Below are 27,151 nucleotides of genomic sequence, written 5' to 3'. Positions count from 1 at the left end.
TTCCCTCACACAGGGCGTTTTTGTACAGCGTTTAGCGCTACCTTTTCAGCGCTGCGCTAAATGCTGTACAACCCTCCCATTCATTTCAATGGAGCTTCTCACACAAACTTGAAAGCGATGTATGTTCTATTTTTGACCGTTTTCAGCTGTGTGTCGCCCATTGAAATGAATGGGCAGCGGTTTCAGCGCTGCTAAAAAGCGTGGCATAACTTAGTACCACATTCTGGACAGTGCTTAACGCAAGCCCTAGCTACACTACTGAAAAAAAAGCAATACTCACCTAGCAGGGGCCTCCCACTGTTCTCTGGCATCCCTGCAGGCTCCTGGGCACTTGTCAGCACCGACAGAGCATCTTTTGCTGGTAACAGGGTTTAAAGACCCCGCCTGCAGCAAGAGATTGCTCTGATTGGTTCCTAGAGTGTTGGCTCAGCCAATCAGAGCCAGCACTTGATGAACCAATCACAGCCAATCAGAGTAATCGCTTGCTGGAGGCGGGGTCTTCAAACCCTGTTACCAGCAAAAGATGCTCTGTCGGCGCTGATAAGTGCCCGGAAGTCTGCCTACAGCTCTGGAGAGCAGCAGAAGAAACCTGGACAGCACCTGCTAGGTAAGTATTGCTTTTTAAGCTTCCTTGGCTGCGTTTTCAGCGCAAACGCTGGCAAAACGCATGCCAGCGCTGTTGAAACTGCAGTAAATGCAGTGTTGAAAAATGCCCAACGCAAAAGTGTCCAACCATATTCCTAGATCATTCCATTCTCTTATCTAAAATATGCAGCTCCTGTATAGACTAAGATGTGAATAAAACCCGAGGGCTTAGTTACACGGGCGCATCGGCGCCCATGTTAAGAAGACGGCCACACTTTAGGATGGACGTCTCTCTGCAGCTTCATTGCCAGTCATGTGTTCTTTCTTTGGCGCTGCGGGGAGTCGTCCGTCCAGAAGTGCGGCTGCCTTCTTCCTGCAGTAAGGGCTCAGTCACACGGGCGCATCGGGCGCGACTAAGCCCTCATAATGCACTCAAAACCCAATAAAATCCCACCTGATTCCTCACCTTAAAACTATATGTATTCCAGCCGTGAAACCCTTAGTATCTTCTTGAATCACTGAAATGCTTGTACTATACATGTTTTCATCACATCTCACCTAGCAAAACTGCGTTGTACTTCATGATCTTCCTTCAAAGTCCCTCCAATCCAATTTTCCCTTCATTGATCTACCCGTTGTCCAGGTAATACATTTCAAAATGCTGCCAATTACTCGCAAGATAGTTGACAACCTGACCCACCCACCATACATCTTTGCCCTAATTAATCAACAGTTCCCCAGATGTAATCTCTAGTTCTCACAAGACCTTTTCCATTCTCCTCTTTTCTGCTCCTCACATCTTTATTATTTCCAAGATTTCCAAATATTTTCCTGTAACTCATTGCCTCAACATATCAGGCTTTTTCTTACCACTTAAGACTTAAAAAACAATCTCAAGCTGTCCTCATTCATCTTATGTATTTAAATCCCCATACATACACATAGGCCATTAATAGTTGATCAGCGGGTGTCTACCACTTGGGATCCCTGCCAATCAGCTGTTCACCACGCTTGCTGATATTACGGACAGAGCTGAATTCAATGGGAGCTGTTCCTGCATTACCAAATTTGACTGCTTCACTACCGACAAAGCTGTCTGATCCTGGTTCGATCTGAAATGGCAGCTTGCCGACGATCAGCTGATCTAAAGGGATCCTAAGCGGCGCAACTCCTGCTGATATGTCATCAATAGCAAAGTCCTGGACAAGTCTTTTAATTGTAAAGAATTCAGATCACTTTATACAGCTTTGTGATCACTTTGATATTTAATAGTCTTTTTTGTTGATCATATATAAACCTAATTAAATATGTTTTGATTCATTTTCATTAACACAATAGGACATGAAAAGTTCAAGAAATTAAAAACTTTTCATAGGTACTGCAGATGCCCTAATAAAAGACTGTTTCCTACTTACTAATAAATAGTGATGAGTGCATTTTTAAAAAGTTCGGTTTGGCCAGTTTCAAAAAAATTTGGTTCAGTCTGAATTAGTTTGAACCGAACTAGAAGTTCACGAAAACGGATGTATAACACTGTCTAAGAGCAATAAAAACCCTGTATAACACTGGGAGTGTTATACAGGGATTTTATGACTCTTAGACAATGTTGTACACCAGTGTCCAGGACTAGTGTTGAGCGAACCAAAACCAGAAGAACGTTGTTTTGGGTTGAACTTTGCTAAAAGCTTGGTTCAGGTGCAAGTCAAGCCAAACTTTTACCAAAGTTCATCCTGAATCAGGGTTCTACTTTATCAATTTTCTCAACACTACCAATAAACTTGGGATCTCTGCATTAGCATGTAGGTGGAACATTACCAATGGACTGACATTTTTGTGGGTTCTAACTTGGTTCTAAGTTGAAGGTTCCTCCTTACTAGAAAACCATTGCCTGTCTTCATTGTCTCCGCTACAATATGGATATTGTAAGGAAGATGGAAATGCATAATAAATATGTGATTGTTATTATTTCAGGTCAGTTTAGTACAATCCAAACGTCCATAAGGAAAATCTTGGCTAACGGCATGAGTGAACACCTCATAAGAAAATGTAAAGCTTTGACATATTGTAACATTATAACTTTAAACTCTGTCCCAACCTTGCTGAAGTACTTAACAGGGAGCCAGCTTCTGTGGTTCCTGCAATGAAGAGGCTATTTATAATAGCTTTCAATAAATTGAGAGCCAGTTGCACTTCAAAAGCAACTTTATAACAGATATTCTTACAGTGAACCTCAGCGCACAATCATGACTTCATACTTCAGAATTCTGCATGCATACTCTGTTTGATTTGAGTCCTTGACAGATGCCAATGAAAGCATGCTTATTCCAGCCCCGTTACATTGAAGAGTTTCCTTATTTCATCCTCTGCATTCTCCGCAAAGCCAAAGGCTGTGCTATGTTAAGGCTTTGAGATGGCTCGTTGGCATTTTTTCTCCACTTCCAAGGGAATTACCATTCAGAGGCCAACAGGGGTTCATTTAGTTTGTGTTGTTCAAAGGATATAAAAAAGCCTTTCTATGATTAGCTGGCATGATTCTTGGGTTTACTAGCGTGCTAATGATTCTCACATTTACTGTAAGCTTTCCTCTTACCTGCAGACAGATACAGTACTACAGGCAAGAGATTTTTTACGGCACGTTATCCATATTATGTTCCTTTTGAATTTGGGAAACTAATAAATACAATATGTTAAACTACTAAGGAGAAAACTCAATTACTTCAGCCTTTAGTATAGAATTTTTTTCATCTTCATCCCATGTTATCCCTTTTCGATTTACACAGTTTTTTCTTTTGGTTAGCCTGAGATTAAAAGAAACGTGTCTGGATTTCTCCCAAAAGAGCGCCATATTTGTTAGGTTGTGTGTTATTGCAGCTGACCCCTATGGACTGGAGTGGAACTGTTTCTCAAAGAAGACAACCATGTTTTTTAATCCTGAACAGCCCCTTAAAGGGGTTTTGTCATTTAAAAAAAAAAAAGCAATACTTACCTATTCCTCCCCAGGCAGACTCCTTACCGCATCTTCTCCTCGCCAATCTCTTCTAGTTCCCCGGGTCACCTCATCGTAAGCTGTCTGGATCTTCTTCTTCTTGTTATGCATCCATTCCTTACATTCTTCTTCCTGCCGGGCAATACACTAGTGATGTAACATTTACTGCCTAGGAAGAAATGCCAATCTATTGCCGAGATCTCTGCAATAGCTCGGCACAATGTAGAGTACATTGCCCATCAGGAAGAAGACTGCAGAGAATGGATGCTTCATCACCAGAAGAAGAGGATCCAGACAGCTTGTGGTGAGGTAACCCAAGGGGGCTGCACGAGACAGGAGAAGCAGGGAGAAGATGCGGTAAGAAGACTGGCGGGGGAGGAATAGATAAGTATAGGATGTTTTTTTTTTTTTTAATGACATAATCCCTTTAGGGCTCACACCCACTGGTGATACGTTTTCCCTGCACTGTGAGACTGAGTGAAAACGCATGATAATGAAACCAATGATTTTCAATGGTTTCCTTCTCAATAGCGATGTTTTCACTGTAACCTCGCATCGCAAAGAAGAATGTGCAATATCGCCCACTGTTTTCAATGGGGCTGGCGGCAGCAGCGCCAGTTCCATTGAAAACATAGGGAGTACATTGCACTTCCCTGACACAGCTGTAACAGCTGTGACAACTATGGCAGGGGATTCCTTCATCCCCGCCGGGACAGCTGTGGCAGAGGTCTGCAATGTTATCCCATTGCATTTAATGGGGCCTGCGCTGCTGCAGTCCCATTGAAATAAAGGGAATGAAGGCCACCCCGCGGTGATAATTTTTGGGGAAGGGCTTGAAATATAAGCCCTTTCCTGAAAAATCATGCCTAACTGTAAAAAAAACGTTGAAAAAAAATATTTTAGCTCACCAGAAGAGCCGTCTGGCTCTTCTTTCTGGCCCTGGCAGTCTTCTTCTGTCTTCTGGTGGCCGGTAATTGAAAAATTGCCATCTCCATAAAGCACTGCCTGTGATTGGATGAGCGCTGTGGCCAATCAGAGGCAGTGCCCAGCTGTCATTGAATGACTGCTACCTGTGATTGGTTGAGCGGTGTGATTAATCACAGGCAGCGCTCAGCTGTCATTAAATCCCCTGCCATAGCTGTAACAGCTGTGTCAGGGGAGTGCAATGTACTCCCTATGTCTACAATGGGGCTGGTGCTGATGCCGCTGGCCCCATTGGAAAAATGGGCGAGATCGCAGATTCTTCTTTGCAATGTGAGGTTACAGTGAAAACATCACTAAGGAGAAAGAAACCATTGAAAGTCATTGGTTTCATTATCATGCGTTTTCACACACTCTCGCATCGCAGGGAAGTTGTATCGCCAGTGGGTGTAAGCCCTTAAGCTAATTTTGGACCTATGGACGCAACAATTATTTGGGATCTTTATCTCCATTTTTCAAAAGCCGTAACTTTTTTATTTTTCTATGAACATGGCCATATGAATGCTTTTTTGCATGCATAGTTGTAGTTTTTATTGGTACCATTTGGGGGTATGTGTGACTTTTTTATCACTTCTGGAAAGTACAATGAACACAAAAAGCATTTTGGCTCTTTATTTTAATAGCATTTGAGTGTAGGATAAAAAGTGTGTTATACTTAATGTATGGGTCATTATTAGAGTTGAGCGAACATACTCTGCCCATCTTGATGCTCGTTCGAGTATTAGCATACTCTATGGTGATCGTTTCTCGAACGAGCATCAAGCTGTGTTTGACTCCGCCCCAGTTTTTGGCTCCTCTCTGCTGTGATGTGCCTGTTTTGGACCTCCACGCGCATCAACGGCAAATTTTTTGGCTCGCAGGCAGGGGGAGAGAGAGAGAGAAAGAAACACACGAACCAAGAAAAAAAAAAAAGCTCAGGACCCGGCATTCCACATACAAAAATGCTCGAGTCTCCCATTGTAGTCAATGGGGTTCGTTACTCAAGTAGAGCTCTTGAATTTTACGAAAGCTCGACTCGAATAACACGGACCCCAGCATTTGGGTGCTCGCTCATCTCTAGTCATTATTAGTGCAACAATACTAAGCATACATTTTTTTTAAACAAAAAAGTGTGCAATGTGCAGTGTTTGGTTTTTTTACTATTTTTTACATGTTTTTTTGACTATTTTTCTATGTCCCTGTAGGAGACTTGATCTTAAGATCACTCAGATAATACACTGCAGTATTTCTGTACTGCAGTGTACTATCATTTATCATAGTGATCACAGGCCATGGCAGACCCATTGACTGGCATTGGTTGCCATGGCTCTCTGCAAATGTGCAGCATATTTTACTTTTGGCATTGCAAAGGGTGAAATCTGCAGCAAACAATTGTCACACTGTGAATTAACAAGCCCCAGCACATATCAATTCTACCATTAAAATCTCACCCACATGGCTTATACTGTAAATGCTGCAGAATTTCTGGGTAGAACATACCCTTAAATGAGTGGTCAGACAATGACTCGATTTTTTTACAACCTGTGACTAAGACAGGTTATAAACGTGAGATAGATGACAGCCTGACCCACTTGTATGGAGCTTTAAACCACCATTTTTGGGAATACTCCCATTCATTCCTGCAGAGAGCAGAGTGATGGTATACGCTCCTGCTCTCTGGCCCTTTATTTTCACCAATACAGCGGTTTGAGATCATTTTGTGCTATCTGACGGCTCATAAAAGTAAAAGGGGATTTTGAATTATGCAATTATAGAAAAATCCATAACAAATTACAGTACATTACATGTCAATGAGGTTTTCGAAATTACATCCACATGTAGTGGAAAAAAATCTGCCTGAAATTCATTATGTCAATTATGTTGTGGATCGGCCATAGCTTTTGCTATGGATTTCACCTTTTGCAATGCAAAATACACAACAGACATCACGGAAAAATGTGCTAAATACGGATTGCGCAACAGATTTTATATAGATGCATACGAAAACTTTAACTCTCCCATCTTTCAGCTGTTAAGCCGACTGGTCACTACTTGATTTCACAATGAAAACCCACACTGAACAGTTAGACTTCTTACATAACGTGGCAGCCCTAGATCATAAAGAGAGCAAGCAGCTGCATGGCACAGTGTAACACGGGGATCGGAGATTGGGTTGACTTCACGAGGGATGGTAGGCCCAAACACTTGTCATGGTGTGTCAGTCGTCACTCCCTGCTCTAGTCAGTCACATACATTGAAAGGGTAAGTGGGGTGATGGAAAGGTCCACTGGGTTGGTCTCTGCTCCCTGGGATCGATGGTTTTGGTGCATTGCATTACCCCAAATAAAGTCAAGAGAATTTGGAGAGGTAAGTTAAGCTCACATTTCTTAGCAATTATAGCATAGTGATACAATATCCATATATGAATGCCTTGAAAATCAACAAATTCACAGTTCCAATACTGGTGATGGCTATAATCTCTCCCAAGCTATCCTTGAACTCCATACTGCACTACTGTGATGCCCATACAGCCCTGAAAGCTGCTGTTCTGTGCACTTCACTATTGTGAGATGTTCACGGCCCTGGAGTATGTACCTTTTTCTAGGGAGCCTTTCATCAATGACGTCAATCCTGTTGTAGCCTGTATCCTTATCAGCTGTCAGGATAGCAAACCTGTCATCTACTCAACAGTAGGCCTCCATATCCGCTTCTCCTAGGCTGGAAGCAGCCTCCAGCAGCCAATGGCAGGGAGCCGTCACACCCACAGACCCGGCGGCTTTAGTCTACAGGGCCGGAGTGTGTTTAAGGCCCTATAGATTAAAGCCCAGACACAGAGCTGGTAGTTTACTGTTGTGAGCTAATTCAACCTCAAATAGGCTATGAACACTAAATAAGCTAGTTGTGTGCCTGGCTTATATGAATTTAGCTGCAGTCACTAGCCTAGTACTGATTAGTTATAAATGGGGGACTAAAACCTGGGCTGATTAACCTTATTCATACTACATTAGATTAAACCACCACCTGTAAAATACCTTATACAGTGGGAAAAGTACATTCAAAGTTCAATAAACACTTCAAAAACACAATTGTGTGTTATAAAGAAAATGAAGTCATGGAGAACTGTTTTATCATGCCAAAGGATACCACAACAGTAATGCAGACTCTTCTTGCGGAGAGATCTAAGGTGTAGAGAGACTTATAGACCATGCAATGTTAACCTGGGAAATTTAGGATGCAAATGAGAGGTGGCATAATGCTCATGACCTGAAGGTTGCACTTCAATCCCCATTTGGTTTAGGTAGCTGGCTCAAGGTTGACTCAGTCTTCTATCCTTCTGATGTCGATAACATGAGTACCAAGCTTGATGGGGGGTAAAAGATGACTGGGGAAGGCATTGGCAAAGCACCTCGCAAAAACAGTCTGCCAAGAAAACGCCACGATGTGATGTCACCCTACGAGTCAGTCATGACTTGGTGCTTGCACCAAAGGGACTTTACCTATAATACTTCTACCAAGCTTCCTGTTAGAAACATCTGACTGTGTATGGTATTATGGCTTGGCTTACAATTCCCAGTCATTGTTATAAGGCTTGTCTAAAAAGTCTAACATTGACTTGCAATACGTGATGCTGCAGAGGTATGGTTCCATTTGTATATTTCCTATTTCCTATTTACATATTTCCCAGAGTAGCATGGATAACCTTATGTCTCCTTACACAGCTTCTAGGTGCTCTCCTTAAGGAGAAATGAAACCCATACTGACTCCTGTTAGAAGGTAATGTAGCTTCCCCATAAATTAATGTTCAAACTTTAAATAGGCCTTGCAACATGACTAAGAATATAAGCCAAATCAGAATTTTCTCCATGAGGAAAAAACACCCATCCATATGCAGCTTTTTCAGGGTTCTTGCCGCTCATCGATAAAAAATAGGCCTCTGGTTGGTTGGGTGAGAGGTCTATGATTTTGTTTGATGGTGGTACTGATTCTCCTTGTGGAGAGCACCAAGTAGGCATGTGGATACTTGTAGGCTATGCAATGTTCCTCTGTAAAATTTGCCATGCAATTGGCAGATGGTATAATGCCTCTGCAGTGCCACCTATTGGAAGGTAGATTCCTTCCCATCTACATCACATGTCTCTCATCCAGCGAACCAGAACCCTACTCGGCATTGATGAGGGGCAAGAACCCGGAAATAACCTTTCCTTATGAAGAAGACTCTGGTTCGGCTTATATTATTAGTCATGTTGCAAGACCTGTTAAAAGGTTGGACATTGAATCATAGAGATGCTGCCTTCCAAATAGGTGGCGCTTAAACCATCTCCCACCGGCACAGTAATAGTCAATGATCAAAACCAATGAACTCACTTAGATATATGATAAATAAGGTTTCTGTATAATATGTGTCAAAAATGCTAACAATTGAAAATTTCCATAATGGAACAAAACAAAACTAAATTAAAAAAGTAGATGATAAGTTGTAAAAGAGACACACAAGTTATATATTTTTAATGGAAATGAAATATATTTCACACACACCACTGGAAATAAATAGCATATATACTTATTTTCATTTTAGCCATTGCCAAACAGCAGATTCCTATTGTGGCAGCAAAAGTTGATAATTAAAGATTCTTCTTTCGTCAAACTGTAGAGGAGTTGAACAGTTTGTTCAGTAACTAGATTATGTTGTTCCAGTGCTGGACATAAAATAAACTATTTGCTCTCCTTCCAATACGTTTTCTGATGTTTGACGATGCTAGCTGTAAAAGGGAGTTGTAAAAGAGTGATTCCACTGGAAAATTGGACCCAACGTTGCAAATATAGTTCATGTTCTTTGTTGCAGGTGCATTTTCTCATTTAGTTAATGGTCTTTATACACCACTCTCAACGTGGGTTCACATGTTGTGATGAAATCTTCTTAACGTGGTTTTCCATAAACCACAATTTGACAGTTATGCATGAAAGGGTCTGTTTCCATTGTTTTTTGATGGCCAAAATAATGTAGTCTGCTGTTATTTTTTTTATGACAAAAGGCATTCTGAAAAAGTTGATGAGATCCATTAGAATTCGTTATATAACGGGACTGTCATAACGAATGGTAATAACTAGAGATGAGCGAGCACCAAAATCCTCGGGTGCTCATTACTCGAGACGAACTTTTCGCGATGCTCGAGGGTTCGTTTCGAGTAAAGAACTCCATTGAAGTCAATGGGCGACCCGAGCATTTTTGTATATCGCCGATGCTCGCTAAGGTTTCCATGTGTGAAAATCTGGGCAATTCAAGAAAGTGAGGGAACGACACAGCAACGGATAGGGCAGGCGAGGGGCTACATGTTGGACTGCATCTCAAGTTCCCAGGTCCCACTATTAAGCCACAATAGCGGCAAGAGTGGGCCCTCCCCCCTCCCAACAATTTTTACTTCTGAAAAACCCTCATTAGCAAGGCATACCTTAGCTAAGCACCACACTACCTCCAACAAAGCACAATCACTGCCTGCATGACACTCTGCTGCCACTTCTCCTGGGTTACATGCTGCCCAACCCCCCCCCCCCCCCCACGACCCAGTGTCCACAGCGCACACCAAAGTGTTCCTGCGCAGCCTTCAGCTGCCCTCATGCCACACGCTGGCCTCATAGCCACACCACCTACATGTCTAATTATAAGTGCGTCTGCCATGAGGAGGAACCGGAGGCACACACTGCAGAGGGTTGACAGAGCCAGGCAGCAACCCTCTTTAAAAGGTGCGGGGCAATAGCCCACAATGCTGTACAGAAGCAATGAGAAATCCAATCCTGTGCCACCTCCATCAGGAGCTGCACACGTGGGCATAGCAATGGGGAACCCATGTGCCACACACTATTCATTCTGTCAAGGGGTCTGCATGCCCCAGTCAGACAGGGGTTTTTTATAAATAGTCACAGGCAGGTACAACTCCGCAATGGGAATTCTGTGTGCACGCACAGTGTGGGTGGCTCCCTGGAACCCATCGGTGGTACATAAACAAATCCCATTGCAGTGCCCTGGACAGCAGAGCTAACGTCAGATTAAATGCAGGTGGGCTTCGGCCCACACTGCATGCCCCAGTCAGACTGGGGTTCTTTATAAGTAGACATATGCAGTTACAACTCCGTGTGGACCGACGGCATGGGTGGGTGCCAGGAAGCCACCGGTGGTACATAAATATATCCCATTGCATTGCCCATCACAGCTGAGGTAACGTCCGATTAAATGCAGGTGGTCTTCGGCCCACACTGCATGCCCCAGTCTGACCGGGGTTTTTAATACATAGACACTGGCAGGTACAAATCCCTAATGTGAAGTCCCTGTGGACCGACAGCATGGGTGGCTCCCTGGAACCAACCGGCGGTACATAAATAAATCCCATTGCAGTGCCCAGCACGGCTGAGGTATCGTGAGGTTTAATGCAGGTGGGCTTCGGCCCACACTGCATGCCCCAGTCAGACTGGGGTTCTTTATAAGTAGACACATGCAGTTACAACTCCGTGTGGACCGACGGCATGGGTGGGTCCCAGGAAGCCACCGGCGGTACATAAATATATCCCATTGCATTGCCCATCACAGCTGAGGTAACGTCCGATTAAATGCAGGTGGTCTTCGGCCCACACTGCATGCCCCATTCTGACCGGGGTTTTTAATACAGAGACACTGGCAGGTACAAATCCCTAATGTGAAGTCCCTGTGGACCGACAGCATGGGTGGCTCCCTGGAACCAACCGGCGGTACATAAATAAATCCCATTGCAGTGCCCAGCACGGCTGAGGTATCGTGAGGTTTAATGCAGGTGGGCTTCGGCCCACACTGCATGCCCCAGTCAGACTGGGGTTCTTTATAAGTAGACACATGCAGTTACAACTCCGTGTGGACTGACAGCATGGGTGGGTCCCAGGAAGCCACCGGCGGTACATAAATATATCCCATTGCATTGCCCATCACAGCTGAGGTAACGTCCGATTAAATGCAGGTGGTCTTCGGCCCACACTGCATGCCCCAGTCTGACCGGGGTTTTTAATACAGAGACACTGGCAGGTACAAATCCCTAATGTGAAGTCCCTGTGGACCCACAGCATGGGTGGCTCCCTGGAACCCACCGGCGGTACATAAACGTATCCCATTGCAGTTCCCTGCTCAGCAGAGCTAACGTCACATACAATACAGGTGTGCTTCGGCCCACAGTGCATGCCCCAGTCAGAGTGGTAATATGTACCTTAACAGTAACCGCGTTGGTGGGAATGTGGTGGCGACTGCGGACCTAGTAGCGCGGTTTTATTTAGTTGGTTTTCGGAATGTGGCCAGGATTAAGTGGGCCGTGGCGGGTGGATGGTGGGTGGGCTCTCTTGTTGTGTCGGTAAAGGTGAAATTCTTGGACTGCCACCAGACGGACCAATGCAAAGGTATTTGGCAAGAATGTTTTCATTGTTGGAGGAGGAGGGGGATGTTTTGAGGCACTACGTGTCCTCTCCACGTGTCCGTGGTTATATGCACCTTAACAGTAACCGCGTTGGTGGGAAATGGCCGCGCCACCATTATGTCTTTGGGAAGCCTCCGTTTCCACACCCCAGTGACATAGCATTAGCAGCGGTATAAGCAGAGCCCAGAATTAGTAACATTTCAGCGGTAGCATTAGGGACAGGCGCCAGTAACATATCACTAGCAGCATTATAGGGGGAGCACAGTATTAGTTCCATTTCAGTAGTAGTAGCAGTCAAGAAGGCCCCAGTAACAATTCCGAAGCAGCAGTATAGGGGGAGCACAGTATTAGTTCCATTTCAGTAGTAGTAGCAGTCAAGACAGGCCCCAGTAACAATTCCGAAGCAGCAGTATAGGGGGAGCACAGTATAAGTTCCATTTCAGTAGTAGTAGCAGTCAAGACAGGCCCCAGTAACAATTCCGAAGCAGCAGTATAGGGGGGCACAGTATTAGTTCCATTTCAGTAGTAGTAGCAGTCAAGACAGGCCACAGTAACATTCCCGTTGCAGCAGTTTAGGGAGATAACAGTCTCTTTCACATTTCAGTAGTTGCAGTATAGACAAGGCCCCAGTTACATTTATGTAGCAAAAGTGTGGGCCAACCCCACACACCTTGCTGTAGCATGAGTGCAGGCGAAGCCCATAAAAAGTACTAGGATTACACTGTAGGCGAGGGCCCAAAAAAATTGGTGTACCAACAGTACTAATGTACATCAGAAAAATTACCCATGCCCAACCAAGAGGGCAGGTGAAACCCATTAATCGCTTTGGTTAATGTGGCTTAATTTGTAACTAGGCCTGGAGGCAGCCCAGTTAAAATAAAAATTGGTTCAGGTGAAAGTTTCAACGCTTTAATGAGAATTGAAACGTATAAACATTGTTTAATAGAGTCATATGACTGAGCCTTGTGGGCCTAAGAAAAATTGCCCGTTCGGCGTGATAACGTGAGGTTTCCGGAGGAGGAGGATGAATATAATACACAGATTGATGAAGCTAAAAGGTCCCCGTTTTTCATGGTGATAGAGAACGATGCTTCCATCCGCGGGTGCAGCCTACGTATTGCTTAGGTATCGCTGCTATCCGCTGGTGGAGAAGAGAAGTCTGGGGAAATCAAGGCTTTGTTCATCTTTATGAGTGTAAGCCTGTCGGCACTGTCGGTTGACAGGCGGGTACGCTTATCTATGATGATTCCTCCAGCCGCACTAAACACCCTCTCTGACAAGACGCTAGCCGCAGGACAAGCAAGCACCTCCAGGGCATACAGCGCGAGTTCAGGCCACGTGTCCAGCTTCGACACCCAGTAGTTGTAGGGAGCAGAGGCATCACGGAGGACGGTCGTGCGATCGGCTACGTACTCCCTCACCATCCTTTTACAGTGCTCCCGCCGACTCAGCCTTGACTGGGGAGCGGTGACACAGTCTTGCTGGGGAGCCATAGAGCTGACAAAGGCCTTGGAGAGTGTTCCCCTGCCTGCGCTGTACATGCTGCCTGATCTCTGCGCCTCCCCTGCTAACTGGCCCTCGGAACTGCGCCTTCTGCCACTAGCGCTGTCGGATGGGAATTTTACCATCAGTTTGTCCGCCAGGGTCCTGTGGTATAGCATCACTCTCGAACCCCTTTCCTCTTCGGGTATGAGAGTGGAAAGGTTCTCCTTATACCGTGGGTCGAGCAGTGTGTACACCCAGTAATCCGTAGTGGCCAGAATGCGTGTAACGCGAGGGTCACGAGAAAGGCATCCTAACATGAAGTCCGCCATGTGTGCCAGGGTACCTGTACGCAACACATGGCTGTCCTCACTAGGACGATCACTTTCAGGATCCTCCTCCTACTCCTCCTCAGGCCATACACGCTGAAAGGATGACAGGCAAGCAGCATGGGTACCCTCAGCAGTGGGCCAAGCTGTCTCTTCCCCCTCCTCCTCATGCTCCTCCCCTCCTCCTCCTCAATGCGCTGAGATATAGACATGAGGGTGCTCTGACTATCCAGCGACATACTGTCTTCCCCCGCCTCCGTTTCCGAGCGCAAAGCGTCTGCCTTTGTGCTTTGCAGGGAACTTCTCAAGAGGCATAGCAGAAGAATGGTGACACTAATGATTGCAGCATCGCCGCTCACCATCTGGGTAGACTCCTCAAAGTTTCCAAGGACCTGGCAGATGTCTGCCAACCAGGCCCACTCTTCTGTAAATAATTGAGGAGGCTGACTCCCACTGCGCCGCGCAAGTTGGAGTTGGTATTCCACTATAGCTCTACGCTGCTCATAGAGCCTGGCCAACATGTGGAGTGTAGAGTTCCACCGTGTGGGCACGTCGCACAGCAGTCGGTGCACTGGCAGATTAAACCGATGTTGCAGGGCGCGAAGGGTGGCAGCGTCCGTCTTTGACTTGCGGAAATGTGCGCTGAGCCGGCGCACCTTTCCGAGCAGGTCTGACAAGCGTAGGTAGCTTTTCAGAAAGCGCTGAACCACCAAATTAAAGACGTGGGCCAGGCATGGCACGTGCGTGAGGCTGCCGAGCTGCAGAGCCGCCACCAGGTTACGGCCGTTGTCACACATGACCATGCCCGGTTGGAGGCTCAGCAGCGCAAGCCAGCGGTCGGTCTGCTCTGTCAGACCCTGCAGCAGTTCGTGGGCCGTGTGCCTCTTCTCTCCTAAGCTGAGTAGTTTCAGCACTTCCTGCTGACGCTTGCCCACCGCTGTGCTGCCACGCCGTGGACACCGACTGCTGCCGACGTGCTGCTGCTGACACATCTTGATTGCGAGACAGAGGTTGCGCAGGAGGAGGAGGGTGGTTTAGTTGAGGAAGCATACACCGCCGCAGATACCAGCACCGAGCTGGGGCCCGCAATTCTGGGGGTGGGTAGGACGTGAGCAGTCCCAGGCTCTGACTCGGTCCCAGCCTCCACTAAATTCACCCAATGTGCTGTCAGGGAGATATAGTGGCCCTGCCCGCCTGTGCTTGTCCACGTGTCCGTTGTTAAGTGGACCTTGGCAGTAACCGCATTGGTGAGGGCGCGTACAATGTTGCGGGAGACGTGGTCGTGCAGGGCTGGGACGGCACATTGGGAAAAGTAGTGGCAACTGGGAACCGAGTAACGCGGGGCCGCCGCCATCATGTTTTTAAAAGCCTCCGTTTCCACAAGCCTATACGGCAGCATCTCCAGGCTGATCAATTTGGCTATGAGCACGTTTAACGCTTGAGCATGCGGGTACGTGGCGGCGTACTTGTGCTTGCGCTCAAACAGTTGCGCTATCAACGGCTGGACGCTGCGCTGAGAGACATTGCTGGATGGGGCTGAGGACAGCGGAGGTGAGGGTGTGGGTGCAGGCCGGGAGACGGTCGTGCCTGTGTCCTGAGAGGGGGGTTGGATCTCAGTGGCAGGTTGGGGCACAGGGGGAGAGGCAGCGGTGCAAACCGGATGCGGTGAACGGCCTTTGTCCCACCTTGTGGGGTGCTTGGCAATCATATGCCTGCGCATGCTGGTGAGGCTGGTGGTGGTGGCTCCCCGGCTGATCTCGGCGCGACAAACCTTGCACACCACAGTTCGTCGGTCGTCTGCACTCTCAGTGAAAAACTGCCACACCTTTGAGCACCTCAGCCTCTGCAGGGTGGCATGGCGCGAGGGGGCGCTTTGGGAAACAGTTGGTGGATTATTCGGTCTGGCCCTGCCTCTACCCCTGGCCCCCGCACTGCCTCTTCCAACCTGCCCTGCTGCTGCACTTGCCTCCCCCTCTGAAGACCTGTCCTCAGTAGGCTTAGCAAACCAGGTGGGGTCAGTCACCTCATCGTCCAGCTGCTCTTCCTCCAAATCCTCTGTGCGCTCCTCCCTCAGACTTACTGCCCTTACTACTACCTCACTGATAGACAACTGTGTCTCATTGTCATCGTCCTCCTCACCGACTGAAAGCTCTTGAGACAGTTGCCGGAAGTCCCCAGCCTCATCCCCCGGGAACTTTCCAAAGGTTGGGCATTGGTCACGATAAACTCCTCTGGTGGGAGAGGAACCATTGCTGCCCAATCTGGGCAGGGGCCCGAGAACAGTTCCTGGGAGTCTGCCTGCTCCTCAGAATGTGTCATTTTCATGGAGTGAGGAGGCTGGGAGCAAGGAGGAGCAGCAGCCAGAGGATTCAGAGATGCAGCTGTGGACGGCGTCGAAGACTGGGTGGTCGATAGATTGCTGGATGCACTTTCTGCCATCCACGACAGGACCTGCTCACACTGCTCAGTTTCTAATAAAGGTCTACCTCGTGGACCCATTAAGGACAGATACTGTATGCAGCGTATCTATTGTATACTGTTTCCCTCTGGCGCTATGACGGCGGTGATGTAACGGGCACAGCAGAGCCAGGAAACAATTTTGCGCAAGCCTGCTGTAACGCTTAGCTGCGTATTAATTAGGACTACTACCCCCAGCAGACGCGCAGTACACTGAAGACGGTCACAGGCAGTCCAAAGATAGTATTTTTCCCTAATTTTTTTGAAAAAGCCCACTGCCTATATAGACAGTATATCTCTTTCACCTTTCCCTCTTTCCATGCCTCACCAGTACTGCCCCTATACTCTGTACAATGACTGCAGACTGAGGACGCAATGGTCTGCACGCTCGATATACAAAAAAAAAAAAAAATGTGCAACACTGCTCCCAGCAGCCTCAACAGTACTGCACACGGTCAGATGTGGCCCTAAGAAGGACCATTGGGGTTCTTGAAGACTAAAATAAGACCTAACACTCTCCCTATAGCAGCTACAGCAAGACAGCACTTTCCCTGATCTCTGTCACCATGCATCTGTGGCGAGCCGCGGGCGGGGCAGATTTAAATACTCGGGTGTCATCTGATCTCGCCAGCCACTCACTGCAGAGGGGTGGTATAGGGCTGGAACGTCACAGGAGGAAGTTGTAATGCCTTCCATGTCTTTCTATTGGCCAGAAAAGCGCACAAATGTCTCAGAGATGAAAGTGAAAGTAACTCGAACATCGCGTGGTGCTCGTCTCGAGTATCGAGTATCTCGAACACCCTAATACTCGAACGAGCATCAAGCTCGGACGAGTACGCTCGCTCATCTCTAGTAATAACTGAAGTCATGAAGCTACCGTAAATCGAGCCTTAACGATATAATTGTAAACTTCATCAGTGATATTAAAGTAGGATCCTTATACATAAATGGAAAACAAAATTTCTGTTGGTCAGAAATAATCATTTTAGTACCACAGGCAACATAATTTACCATCAGATGATTAGTCATACACTGGTTTGGCTGTGGGCTAACTGGGATTGCAGCTGGGAAACCCCGGTAATGCCTTCAAGTGGGATGCAGGTTGCATGGTCCCTGTGCACAGATAGTCCTGGTTGTGTGGCTGCTGATGCTGCACTGGGCCAAGACGTGATACCTGAAAGTCTGAACTGGCGTGTAGTAAATAGACAGGCTTTGAGTCAGGGCTAGCAGAGCAAGTGCATAAACGAGGTCCAGGCTAATAATCAGGACAGGCAGTAGACATAGCAGAATCCTGGATACAGAACCAAAGTCAAGGAGTATAGAGATCAGGATAATCAAATACAGGCAGAGGGCAGAACTAGGAACACAAGCAAAGGCTTTTTCATAACTGGCAGGAATGTGACCTAATTGTTTAGGCACCCACCCTAGGGGGTGGATGCCTAATATAGTAAGTGCAGGAACTGGATTGGAGGGGGATTAGTAATGGAAGCATGCACTGGCTCTTTGAGAAGCTGGGTGGGAACATGCATGAGTCCTATGGGAAGAAGCCTGGAACCAAGCAGAGGAGAGACGTTCAGAGTGGGAATGACAGCAAGGCCTGACTGTACCCCAGGAGCAGGTGAGCAGCGGTGGCGCGTTGTGACACTGCCCATAAATATGAGATATCTGTCGACTGAAAGCTTTTCTAGCCAACAGCTATATCTTTCATACACATGCATACGTGGCTCGGCCCCATGTGCATGTGAGGTGAGATGGGAACACTGCCACCAAAGCACCTCTGATAACAACTAATCTCTCAAGAACAAAAGGATCAGATAGTTAAAAACCATCCTTTTTTTTTTGTCTAATCTGCCATCGAGGGAGCATTGGGAGGCCTCCATACACAATGGATGATCACTTGATCTCTCCAAAATTGGCAGGTTCAGCCAGTCTGTATGTAATGTATATGGCCACCTTAAGACTATAAATCCATCACATCAGAATGAGTAATTTAAGGGTATGTTCACACAGAGGAATTCGAAGCAGAAATCTGCTATATTTATTTCCCCCATGCATTTTGCTGCAGATCTGCAAGTTGATTTAGCTGTGTCAATGGGCAAAATTTGCACACAAAATTTCTGGCACAGATCCACGTGAAGAAAGTACATGCATTCAGAACAAGTAGCTGTCATGGCCTCATGAGCTAGGATGACCTGTACCCAAGAGACACATTCATCAAAATAAAAGTGTGTAGGTGAGATCCTAAGATGAAAAAACAACAAGGTACAATAAAGCCTGCATGCACAACTTCAGGGGCACCTAGAGCAACACAGCGGGAGTAGTAGTAGAAGGAAAATGAGGCATCCCATATACCCTTCCTGACCAACGTCTAAAGGCCACTCTGAGTCCTTGTTTTAGTTTTTGCTTCTTCAACATTTTGCCTACAATGGCTCAGATTACTTTCAGAGCCCAATATTAGTCCACTGTCTTCACCACCCAATGGCAATAGGTGACGTGATTGACAGTGGACTCATTTTGGGCTCTGAAAGTTACTTGAGCCATTGGTAGGCAAATATGGAGGTCTAAAACCAAAATAAAGACACTGGAGGATACAACTATAGAGGTATGCAGCCGGACTCGCTGGTCTGAGGATATGGCGGTTCCTCTTTAAATTCACTGTACATCATTGACTGTCCTTTTTAAGAGGTGTTTGCTATGGGGCCTTGTGATTTCTATGTACATATCTGAGATGCAAAATTGTATATGTATATGAGCATCTAGCTTGCAACATGAAATAATTCAAAGGTTCTTCATACAGCAGTCAGACAATCCCGATAGAGCTCAACTCTTTTATTAATAATCCAAAATCACAACAATATCATGGGGGATGGCCTCAACACTGCTTCCTGATTGGGTGTCCAACACCCTTCTCTGATGGTAGAAGATCTTCTTGTCTAGTCACAAAGTTATGATATTTTCAAAACTACACAAAAGGTAAAGATGGCAATCAGAAGACCCACGTATACTAGACTTGATGTATATCACATCCACAAAATAAAATCCAAGCCCTTACTTAATGAGGCTCAGCTGAAAAATCTCATGATGATCTTCACAAATGAATCTGACTTAAAGCTGAAATATCTCATTTTATAGTTAGATGAAAAAGAAAACATGCTACCTCACCAAATGATTTCATACAAATCACCTTCTGTGGCAAGTAAAATATACAGCTCCATATAATACCCACCTATTAAGCATTTCTTTCAAGCTGAGGTTTGGTTCTTGTGTAGATTGGCCAGACTATGCTTACATGGTGAAATACACCTCCAAACACAACATCTAGTATGTTAATGACTCTTCCTCTTCTTCCATGGAAACCAAACCCTATTATTATTCTCTAATATGTAATACAAAATCATTCAAATAGTATCAGTGAGATTATATATCAGCAGGCCTTCAAATATAGATGCTTATAGGTTTATCCACATAGATTTGCTTGTTATACGTCTATCACGTCTATTCTACGCATAGAAGTAAAATAAAAAAATCAAGAGAAGTCCAAAGAATTGACAATAAATGGAACAATACATACAGGTGCAAAACTAAGGGGGCGAAGTCGATCCACAGTGGTAGTGTTGGTCTTCTTGATTGCTTTCTCTTCAGGCATGCTGTGGAGTTAGCTACCATGTAACACAGCAAACAACAGTATATGGACCCATGGAAAAAAGGTTGTCACAAAGTTGTAGGCTTAAACAATTTGATCGAAATAGACCTAAGAGCCTCATGACTATGTTTATAAATTTTGCCGAGAAGCTATAGGTCAACGTATAACATATAGATGTGTGGTCCATGTCTCCAACAATGTTGAAGTAGTTTTATGTTCTGAAGGTGGTCATGGTTGAGTTGAGCTCAACTGCAATCTGTGACATACCTATTACACCCATGATTAGGCAAATAAGGGAAACTGGTGATAGCTAAAATTATGCTTAAAGGTATATTTTGGGCGTTTCAAATCTTATAAAAATGGAGTACTCCGTGAACAAATGACCACACTTGCTTTCCTAGTGTAATCAAGTATATATATACAAAGACATTTGAAATGAGGCTAGAACGCGTCTTACCTGTAATAATTATAATTTAAAACCCGCCAAGGTTTAATGGTTATTAAAACCAACCCAGGTTGTGTGCTTGAAACAGGAGCTCATTAGATCCGAAAAGCATTGCACCTCTTTTTATCATTTACATATCCTTTTGACCATTTTTGCACTGTGTCAATAACACTTCTATGCATACAGTCTGTTTCACCTATTCCTGACTGTCTCTTGGCACTGTTAGTTTTACTGGGACACTCTGAGCACAAGGGGTTTCTTTTTTCTCCTCTTTTCTTCATTCTCCATGTGCATTTCTCCCTGGGGCTGGCTGGTCTTCAGGGATCTGTCCCTGGTTTTAGCTCCTCACTGGATGTTCTTCGGGACAGGGTGCTTCCACTATACACAGCATTCTCCTGTATGTGCATAAATGTGACAGGTTTTCCTGATACGAAACCTCTAACTGCAATCAACCCGGTTGAAGCACTGTCCTAACTACGTTTCGGCTTGTAAACAAGAAAGAGGACGTCTTAGTTGTCAGACAGGAGATCTTTTAGGCCGATTGGCACTGTGCCCCATGAGATCTCTGTAAAATGGCCTTCTCATGGAGAACAGACACTGATAACATTCAAGGTAGTGTAGTCTGGTCCTCTTGTCTCAAAATATGGGATGTTCTGACCAAGCCAAATTATACTAGACATATTATCTGCCAAGTTCTCATGAAAGATAATGTCAATAATATAATATGACAGGCTGAAGCATACAAGATGGAAGATGGATATAAAGATGGATACAAGATACAAAATGAAGTAGTATTCACTGCCCTAATACTGGGAAGGTAAAAGATACGGGATTGAAGCCTAGTCACCCTTCGTGCTCCTACTCCTTACCTACCGCTCTCCCACAGAACCTTTTCTTACTTTAGCTCTATTTACTTTTCAATTTTCTCTTCTATCCCCTAATCATCTTTCCTTCCTTGTTTCCCCTTGTCTGCTTGACCATTACCCAAAACAACACAGACTGAGCAATTGACTAGAAAATGAACACATAACCCCAAGTAGATCTGAGTTGGTCAGAATTGAGATCATACGACCATCGGAGGAAAAAGAGGCCAGAAGCTTCAGATAGAAAAAATTACAAAACAAGGTAGCCATTGCTCACTGAGGGGGATAGCTACATCATGAATGAATACAATAATCACCACAGTGTTTTACAGAAATAGTTAAAGCTGGAGGTAAGACGTCCCCTATTTATACCCTCTATACCTTGATGTTGGCAGGATTTCCTCTAGATATGTTGCAGAAGTTTATTCTGACATATATATATATATATATATATATATATATAGCAGATTGTACACTAACCTACCCTGTGTCTGTACATTTGATTCCTAGTCAGTGTTTATATATAACCCTCAGAGTTGGAGTGTCTGTGTGATCAATCAGAGAATGCATTAATACAGACCTGGCAATTTTGGCTATATTTCAAAGAGCGCTTCTAAGAACGTACAACTCCATAGTGTAGTATACAATGTATATGTCACAAGATACACAACTCTCCTTTTATTGATAAACCAAACATCCTGCACTACTAGTTGTGATAATTAGGAAGCCACAATGGGAATAAACATATAAAGATACCAGATTATCAGAGCAAATATATATATATATTATATATATATATATATATATATATATATATATATATATATATATATATATATATATATATATATATAATGTATTAAAATATATCATGGACTCTGCAAGACCTCCAAAGGTGTTCTGTGGTATCTTACACTGAGAAGTTGGCAGCAGATCCTTTAAGTCCTGGAAGCTGTGGGGTGCGGTCTCCATGGTTTGGACTTGTTTTTTCAACACATTCCACAATTGGACTGAGCTCTGGAGAGTTTGGAAGCCAAGTCATCATCATCAACAAGGGCCTACTTTATGGAGTGGACAGTCTATGTGAAGAAATTGTTAAGCAGTTGGTGGAACTCAAACCATATCACTGGGTGGTTTTAGACCTGGCACACAAGCATGTGCTAGGTGGTCATCTGGGTACTGAGAAAATCCGGGAACATGTACTACAATATTATTTTTCTGGTCAGGAGTTCATACTCAACTACAAAGGTACTGTGAAGACTACCTAGAATGTCAGTTAACAATCCCAGTGTCAAATATCGGGAGTCAGTTGATTCTCCTGTCTATTACCGAGGTATCATTTGAAATGGCAATGGACCTGATTGGCCTGGTAGTAAAGTCTGCTTGAGAACACCAGTATATCCTGGTGGTGTTAGATTATGCCACTCAGTATCCTGAGGCAATGCCTTTAAGGCATTAAGGAACACCTTGGCTAAGTTGAGTGCTAAAAAACTGTTCCATATGTTTTCCCATACAGGAATACCTAAGAAGATCCAGATGGATCAGGGTACTCCTTTTATATCTAAGGTAACTAAAGAAATGTGTAAATTGTTGAGAACTAAGCATTTGCATATGTCAGTGTATCATTCTCAAACAGATGGACTGGGCGAAAGGTTCAATAAAATGCATGTTAAAAAATGTGGTCCATAAGCATGGGAAGGATTGGGATTGCCTTTTGCTATATTTCATGTTTGCCATACATGAGGTACCCCAACCTTCCACAGGTTTCTCCCTATTTCAGCTGGTCTATTACAGGTGACCACAGGGGCTCTTTGATATTGCTAAGGAAACCTGGAAACAAAATCACACCTTACCAAAGTGTGATTGAGCATATCACTTGAATGCAGAATAGAATCACTTCTGTAATGCCAATAGTATAAGAACACTTAGAACAGGCATAGGAGGCTCAAAAAGTCGAATTTAAAACCGGTCAGCTAAGGCCCAATGTCCACAGGTGGATTTGAGTTGTAGAATCTGTGTGAGACACCCACGTAGATGATCCGCAGTTCAAGATGCCCATAAGGAAACATGGTCAGCCACAACTGAATGAAAGCATGCAGATTTGATTTGCGGATCTTTGGATGCGATAATCAAATTGCAGCATACTCCATTTCAGTGCAGACGTCCCACGGATCGCAGCATACTCCATTGCAATTGCGAACGGGCTGCGGATTCCGTTTGAAAGTAGTGATTCCGTAGTAGAGAAAAAAGAAGGCACGGACGGGTAAGCAGGGTACTCGGCCACGGGCAGGTACGGATTCTGCTGCGGGCTCCCACATGTGGAATCCAACCCGCCCGTGGACATGAGGCCTTGGGTTAGGATCTTTAAGCCAGGGGATTGGGTCTTGATACTAGTTCCAACAGTAGAGAGTAAATTTTTCGCTAAATGGCAAGGGCCATATGAAGTCATGGAAGAAGTTGGAGAAGTAAATTATAAGGTTTACCAGCCTGGTTAGTAGAAACCAGAACAGTTGTATCATGTAAATCCACTCAAACTAAGGAAGAACAGAGAGGGTCTGTCAGCAGAGATTCCCCTGTACCAGACATAAAGTCTACTTGTAGGGTTGCTTCTGACGTTTGAATAGCAGAGTCCCTATCCAAGGTCCAGAAGCAAGAGACCACAGAGCCTGTCATATGAAATGCTGATGTGTTCTCAGAATCACCTAGGTGTACTTCAGTCATAAAACATGACATATTGTTATGTCTAATTGAATTATTATTGCTTGTGGCATTTTCCTGAAACTTTTTTAGTGAAACAAAAATAAGCCTTATATGAAGAGACCAGCATTATCACATGGGATGGTTGTTGGGGAAGAGGTGTAAGGACTTGTTATTTGTATAGCGCTACCTTATTCCGCAGCGCTTTCAGGTAATTTATTTATTACCCTCCAGCAAGCTGGGTATTAATTTTACTGACCTCGTAAGGTTGGAAGTCAACCTTCAGCCGGCTACCTGAACCATGCGGAGAATGAACCTGCAACCTTCGGGTCATGAGTGAGAGCTTAGGACTGCATACTGTTGCCTTAACTCTCTGCGCAACACAAGTGTCGCTTTAACACTGGCCATTAAGCCTAATAATAGGCTGATAGTTTCTGTTCTGTAGAGAAAACTTTTCAGCAGTCATCTCATTATCACAGGCATGATTACACCGAATGGCAATGCCTTTCTAGAGATAACACAGCATCTACCATTCACAATAGGTGATGGTCACTGCTCACCTCCTCCCCCTCCCTGCACAATGACCTCTGCTAAGTTCGCAGAGCATGCCTAAAACAGTCTCCCATATAAGTCAATGAGTCAGCTCCTGTCCATTGTGTTAATGGCCTGTGCATGTGTGTATGGCCACTGCAGCTCAAGCAAGATGGCCACCCCCCCATTGTCATGTACAGTCAATAGAATAAAAAAAATCTACAATCAGAACATAAAAGCTAATTAGAAAAATGGAATATGTTTATTCGGTTTTAATATAGGTGTTACATTCCCTTTAAGTCGAAAATGTCAACCTCCTGCATTCCATGTGAAACCCAGCAGACAACCTTGACCAAATGTATTAAGCTAAACACTCCCATTGCATGAAGGAGATTACTTTCCTTTGATAGATCTTGTGCAGATCTGACTGTGTTTTTACAGCCCGGATTTTCTTCTCTTAATTCCTTTTTAAGTAACAGCTTGGAACTTTGGAGTGAACCTTGTATTTGTTCCACAGATATACTCCAGAGTCCTGGGAGAAAGTCTAACTTAACACCTGAGGTTCTTGATTAATGTTTGTGGACTTGTTGAAAAGCATCTTTATGGAGGCCATAAATGATGTCCTCAGTATTTCCAGGCTCCTCAACAAGACAAGAAACACTAGATGTAGTGAAGAGCTGTTCTTCCATAATGAATTACTTCAGTGGTCTGACTCATTTGTAGTAGAACGCGTGGAAATATTTTATACTCACACATTACCAATTTAGGCATAGTATATAGGTAGACCTGTTAATATTAGGAAGCTACAAGTAGAAAAGTCTGCGCCCTCCACATGGCAATAATTCTCATGTTATGGCATTAGAGGCTTCCAGAAACATTCCAGGCATAGCTGCAGATGAAACGTTACCTTATATCATATAAATATGCATTAGGGTCTTAACAGGAGCTGGTGCGGGATGCAGATGGAAAAACAGGGGAAGACAGAGAAAAAAGTGAAGTAGTTTCCTTGAAATTCTTTGCTCTTTAACATTTCACAAGTTTAGTGTAATCCTATATTGGGATATCTGAAGAGAATATGAGACTTAAATGGCTTGTCCAGTTGGAAACTGTTTATGGCCTATCCTCAGGATGAAGAGTAGATCATTGAGGCTCTGTCACCAGGGACCTATGTTGATCATCTGTTTGTTGGGCCAGTCAGCCTATGCACTGAGCTGAGCTGATTTTTGTAGGAAGCAGACAGCTCTGTTTTCCTTGCAGTGGCCAGGCTTGGTATTGCAGATCAAGTTCCCATTTATTTCAATTGGGCTGCAATATCATGCCCGGCCACTACAGTGGGCAAAGCACTGTCTGCTTCAGCTTAATACACAAGCACTACAGTCCAGAGACTATCTGATCAATAGGGAACCCAGGCGACAGACCCTCGAAGATCTACTATTGATGACCTATCCTGAGAATATGGTATTAATAGTTTACAACTGACAATCCCTTTAAAAACCATTAGAAAAAAAAAATCTAATTTAAAGATCGATGGATAGTCCTTAAAGAGGTTGTTTGCTTTGAATGATCCTTTTTGTTAGAAGGGATCCGCAGTGTTAAGATGATCACAAAATGTCCTACTACGTGGAACCCCAGCCACCAGCTGTAATCTGTGGGGCACCTGGTAGAAAGTATTTAGTTCGTCTGCAGCACCACTACAGGAGAAATGAGGTATTACACTGTTCCTATCTAAATTAATTGGCTAACTGTATAATGCATGGCTGAACAGGGTCACTTTTCCAAAAGTGTGGAGTGCACCAAATTTAGTGACTTTTTTCCACAAGAAAAACAGTATAAATTGATTAATTTTCCACTTTGTGTAGTATCCCAGAACATTATTCTGGACTCCTCCATTATTGTCATACATGTCTATGTTATGTGGATGCACTGTGTAAAACTGTCATGTCTATTATCTGTATGTGTGTTGCACAGCTGCAGTGTCTGAAGGGTTAACCCCATTAATATCATTGCCTGTGAGTTTGCTGCATGTTGAAGGTATCTATCTTTTCTGGTCATGTGACGTGGTATGGATGAATCTATAAGTATGTGTGATTGGGTTCCAGAGAGGGGATCCATTTTGTCTGCCGAGGAGCACCCATCTAAGGGTTTGCTACTACAGAGGCGCATGAGGGCACCATCAGCCCTTGTGTCGCTGAAGATGGAGGAGAAGGAAAGACCGCCTAACCGTATGTGAAGCGCATGGGAGTGAGTGAGCCTAAATGTTTTCCACCAAAAGTCCCACCACAAGAGAGAGCCACTGTAAGTAACTAACTCTTCTAGTGACTATACGTTATACAGCTAATAACAGTGCAGAAGTCTACCGAACCTTTGGGGATAATATTAAGATTGTTTATGATTCCTATGTGGCCATCTGAAGTCGGAATCCCCATATAGTGGTGCACCTTTAACTGACACCCACACATGCTGAAGTCTATGAGAGCGGGCTGATCATTACCGCCATTCTGTGGCCATTGACATTCATGTTAAGTTTTGCTGAATATTTACTAATTTGCCTGCACTGTAAACTCATACTGCATACTGAAGTTTGTTGTATCATGTTTGAAGAGTCACTAGTAAAGTTTTTACTGGGCCTCCAACGTTCCGGAGGAGCCAAGGTACTATACACTTGTCCAATATTATTTACTCGCTGCGTATGAATGCCGGTGTATGGAACAGTGGTGTCACGATTACGAACTGACAACTACTA

The sequence above is a fragment of the Eleutherodactylus coqui genome, chromosome 3 (genome assembly GCF_035609145.1).
Source record: "Eleutherodactylus coqui strain aEleCoq1 chromosome 3, aEleCoq1.hap1, whole genome shotgun sequence".
Classification (NCBI taxonomy): Eukaryota; Metazoa; Chordata; class Amphibia; order Anura; family Eleutherodactylidae; genus Eleutherodactylus; species Eleutherodactylus coqui.
This window is presented reverse-complemented; position numbering follows the sequence as displayed.